We start from the raw sequence: 5,329 nt of genomic DNA on the forward strand, positions 1-5,329 counted from the left end.
TTTTGTGTGTTTTTTGTTTCTCATATGCATTTTCAGTTTGTTAGTGTCGATAGTATACAAACTTCTAAGTTTGGTGTCTTGCATGCATTGTTTATTTGATTTTAGTTGCATTTTGATTATTCCTCATCATTAAAAATCCAAAAAATTTTTTAATTTGTGTCTTTTCAAGTCAATAATACAGAGAATTGAAGATTCAGAACATACTACAGAGGAATTACACAGAAAAAGCTGGGCGTTAAAAACGCCCAGTGAAGAAGGAAAACTGGCGTTTAAACGCCAGCCAAGGTGCCTGGCTGGGCGTTTAACGCCCAAAAGGGGGTGAGTTTTGGGCGTTAAACGCCAGAATGTGCACCATTCTGGGTGTTTAACGCCAGGATGGCACAAGAGGGAAGATTTTGTTTTTAATGCAAATTTTTTTTAAGTTTTCAAAATTTTTCAAAATCAAATCTTTTTCAAATCTTATCTTTTCAATCACATGTTTTCAAAATCAATTTCTTTCTATTTTCAAAAATACTTGCTATCAATTAATGATTTGATTCAACATTTCAAGTATGTTGCCTTTTCTGTTGAGAAAGGTTTAATGCTTGAATCATATCTTTTCTTGTTAGCCAAGTCATTAATTTTCAAAATCAAATCTTTTTAAATTGTTTTTCAAATCATATCTTCTCAATCATGTTTTTTTAAAACCATAGGTTTTCAATCATATCTTTTTAATCACATGTTTTTCAAAATATTTTTCAATCATATCTTTTTGATTTCTAATTTCAAAATCTTTTTCAAAAATCACTTGATTTCTTTTCCACTCTTAGTTTTCGAAAATCAATTAGTATTTTTCAAAATGTTTTTTTTTTAAATCTTTCACTTAATTTTCGAAAATTTCTTCCCCTCTTCTCACATCCTTCTATCTATGGACTAACACTACTCCTCAATGCACAATTCAAACTCCATCTTTCCTTGATAAGTTCGAATTTTCTACCTCTTCCTTCCATTTTTCTTTTCCTCTAACACCTCAAGGAATCTCTATACTGTGACATAGAGGATTCCATATTTTCTTGTTGAGGCTGACCCTGAACCTGAAAGGACCTTGAAGCGAAAGCTAAGAGAAACTAAAGCACAATTCTCTGTAGAGGACCTAACAGAAATTTTCAAAGAAGAAGACATGGCAGCCGAAAACAACAACAATGCCAACAATGCAAGGAAGGTGCTGGGTGACTTTACTGCACCTACTCCCGACTTCTATGGGAGAAGCATCTCTATCCCTGCCATTGGAGCAAACAACTTTGAGCTTAAGCCTCAATTAGTTTCTCTAATGCAACAGAATTGCAAGTTTCATGGACTTCCATTGGAAGATCCTCATCAGTTTCTAGCTGAGTTCTTGCAAATCTGTGACACTGTCAAAACCAATGGGGTGGACCCTGAGGTCTACAGACTTATGCTATTCCCTTTTGCTGTAAGAGACAGAGCTAGGATATGGTTGGACTCACAACCTAAAGAAAGCCTGAACTCTTGGGAAAAGCTAGTCAATGCCTTCTTGGCAAAGTTCTTTCCACCTCAAAAATTGAGTAAGCTTAGAGTGGAAGTCCAAACCTTCAGACAAAAGGAAGGTGAATCCCTCTATGAAGCTTGGGAAAGATACAAACAATTGATCAGAAAGTGTCCTTCTGACATGGTTTCTGAATGGAGCATCATAGGTATCTTCTATGGTGGTCTGTCTGAACTGTCCAAGATGTCATTGGATAGTTCTGCTGGAGGCTCTTCATCTGAAGAAGATGCCTGTAGAAGCTCAAGAACTGATTGAAATGGTTGCAAATAACCAATTCATGTACACTTCTGAAAGGACTCCTGTGAACAATGGGACGAATCAGAAGAAAGGAGTTCTTGAGATTGATACTCTGAATGCCATATTGGCTCAGAACAAAATATTGACTCAGCAAGTCAATATCATTTCTCAAAGTCTGTCTGGAATGCAAGCTGCACCAGACAGTACTAAGGACGCTTCATCTGAAAAAGAAGCTTATGATCCTGAGAACCCTTCAATGGAAGAGGTGAACTACATGGGAGAACCCTATGGAAACACCTATAATCCTTCATGGAGAAATCATCCAAATCTCTCATGGAAGGATCAACAGAGACCTCAACAAGGTTTCAACAACAATAATGGTGGAAGAAACAGGTTGAGCAATGGCAAGCCGTTTCCATCATATTCTCAGCAACAGACAGAGAATTCTAAGCAGAGCCACTCTGACTTAGCAACCATGGTCTCTGATCTAATCAAAACCACTAAAAGTTTCATGACTAAAACAAGGTCCTCCATTAGAAACTTGGAGGCACAAGTGGGTCAGCTGAGTAAGAAAATTACTGAACTCCCTCCTAGCACTCTTCCAAGCAATACAGAAGAGAATACAAAAGGAGAGTGCAAGGCCATTGACATGACCTACATGTCCGAATTTGGAAAGGAGGAAGAGGCATTGAGTGCCACTGAGGAAGGCCTCAATGGACGTTCACTGGCCTCCAATGAGTTCCCCAATGAGGAACCATGGGAATCTGAGGCTCACACTGAGACCATAGAGATTCCAATGGATCTACTTCTGCCATTTATGAGCTCTGATGAGTATTCTTCCTCTGAAGAGGATGAGTATGTCACTGAAGAGCAAGTTGCTAAATACCTTAGAGCAATCATGAAGCTAAATGACAAGTTATTTGGTAATGAGACTTGGGAGGATGAACCCCCTTTGCTCACCAAAGAACTGGATGACTTGTCTAGGCAGAGATTACCTCAAAAGAGACAAGATCCTGGGAAGTTCTCAATACCTTGCGCCATAGGCACCATGACCTTCACGAAGGCTCTGTGTGACCTAGGGTCAAGCATAAACCTCATGCCTCTCTCTGTAATGGAGAAGCTAGGGATCTTTGAGGTACAAGCTGCAAGAATCTCACTAGAGATGGCAGACAATTCAAGAAAACAAGCTTATGGGCTTGTAGAGGATGTTCTGGTAAATATTGAAGACCATTACATCCCTGCTGATTTCATAGTTCTAGAGACTGGGAAGTGCATGGATGAATCCATCATCCTTGGCAGACCCTTCCTAGCCACAGCAAAGGCTGTGATTGATATTGACAGAGGAGAATTGATCATTCAAGTGAATGAAGAATCCCTTGTGTTTAAGGCTCAAGGATATCCCTCTGTAACCATGGAGAGGAAGCATGAAGAGCTTCTCTCAAACCAGAGCCAAACAGAGCCCCCACAGTCAAACTCTAAGTTTGGTGTTGGGAGGCCACAACCAACTTCTAAGTTTGGTGTTGAACCCCCACATTCAAACTCTAAGTTTGGTGTTGGGAGGTTCCAACATTGCTCTGAGCATTTGTGAGGCTCCATGAGAGCCCACTGTCAAGCTACTGACATTAAAGAAGCGCTTGTTGGGAGGCAACCCAATGTTAATTTTATCTATTTTCCTTTGTTATTTTATGTTTTTTGTAGGTTGATGATCATGAAAAGTCATAAAATCAGTTGAAAAAGCAACAACAGAATGAAAAACAGAAAGAAAAACAGCACACCTTGGAGGAAGACCTTGCTGGCGCTTAAACGCCAGGAAGGGTAGCAAATGGGCGTTTAACGCCCAGTCTGGCACCATTTTGGGCGTTTAACGTCAGAAAGGGGCAACAGACTGGCGTCAAACGCCAGGAAAGGGCAAGAAGTTGGTGTTAAACGCCAGAAATGGGCACTAGCCCGGCGTTTAACGCCAGAATTGGCACAGAGAGCATTTTTGCTCGCCACTTGGTGTAGGGATGACTTTTCCTTGACACCTCAGGATCTGTGGACCCCACAGGATCCCCACCTACCCCACCACCCTCTCTCTTCTTCTTCACCCATTCACCAATCACCTCAACACCTCGTCCCCAAAAACCCCTCACCTATCAAATCCCATCTTTCTCTTCACCACTCACATTCATCCTTCATAAAACCTCACCTACCTCACCATTCAAGTTCAAACCACTTTCCCTCCCAAACCCACCCTCCCATAACAGAACCCTACCCCTCTCTCCACCCCTATATAAACCCATCTTCACTCCTTCATTTTCACACAACCTAAACACTACTTCTCCTCATTTGGCCGAACCACAAAGCCATCTCCATCTCCTCTATTTCTTCTTCTTCTACTCTCTTTTTTCTTCTTTTGCTCGAGGACGAGCAAACCTTCTAAGTTTGGTGTGGTAAAAGCATTGCTTTTTATTTTTCTATAACCATTTATGGCATCTAAGGCCGGAGAAACCTCTAGAAAGAGGAAAGGGAAGGCAAAAGCTTCCACCTCCGAGTCATGGGAGATGGAGAGATTCATCTCAAGAGTGCATCAAGACCACTTCTATGAAGTTGTGGCCTTGAAGAAAGTGATCCCCGAGGTCCCTTTCAAACTCAAAAAGAGTGAATATCCAGAGATCCGACATGAGATCCGAAGAAGAGGTTGGGAAGTTCTTACCAACCACATTCAACAAGTCGGAATCTTAATAGTTCAAGAGTTCTATGCCAATGCATGGATCACCAAGAACCATGATCAAAGTGTGAACCCGGACCCAAAGAATTGGCTTGCAATGGTTCGGGGGAAATACTTAGATTTTAGTCTGGAAAATGTAAGGTTGGCATTCAACTTGCCCATGATGCAAGGAGATGAACACCCTTACACTAGAAGGGTCAACTTTGATTAAAGGTTGGACCAAGTCCTCACAGTCATTTGTGAAGAGGGCCCCCAATGGAAGAGAGATTCAAGAGGAAAGTCGGTTCAATTGAGAAGGCATGACCTCAAGCCCGTAGCTAGGGGATGGTTGGAGTTTATCCAACGCTCAATCATTCCCACGAGCAACCGGTCTGAAGTTACTATAGACCGGGCCATCATGATTCATAGCATCATGATTGGAGAGGAAGTAGAAGTTCATGAGGTTATATCCCAAGAACTTTATAAGGTGGCGGACAAGTCCTCTACCTTGGCAAGGTTAGCCTTTCCTCATCTCATTTGTCACCTCTATTATTCAGTTGGAGTTGACATAGAGGGAGACATCCCCATTGATGAGGACAAGCCCATCACTAAGAAAAGGATGGAGCAAACAAGAGATCCCACTCATCATGAAATCCCTGAGATGCCTCAAGGGATGCACCTTCCTCCACAAAACTATTGGGAGCAAATCAACACCTCCCTAGGAGAATTAAGTTCCAACATGGGACAACTAAGGGTGGAGCACCAAGAACATTCCATCCTCCTCCATGAAATTAGAGAAGATCAAAGAATCACGAGAGAGGAGTGGTGGACGAAATTCTGATAAAAGAGTTCTAGGCACT

At 41.5% G+C, this 5,329-nt stretch overlaps 1 non-coding gene across 1 annotated transcript; it reads right to left on the minus strand.

Annotated features, from left to right (window-relative positions):
• Positions 1-1,564: 1,564 nt before the first annotated feature.
• Positions 1,565-1,673, minus strand: LOC112719375 (small nucleolar RNA R71). Its single transcript, XR_003161678.1, has one exon. It is a non-coding gene; the product is annotated as a small nucleolar RNA R71 (small nucleolar RNA).
• Positions 1,674-5,329: the final 3,656 nt, after the last annotated feature.

The sequence above is a fragment of the Arachis hypogaea genome, chromosome 10 (assembly GCF_003086295.3).
Source record: "Arachis hypogaea cultivar Tifrunner chromosome 10, arahy.Tifrunner.gnm2.J5K5, whole genome shotgun sequence".
Classification (NCBI taxonomy): domain Eukaryota; kingdom Viridiplantae; phylum Streptophyta; class Magnoliopsida; order Fabales; family Fabaceae; genus Arachis; species Arachis hypogaea.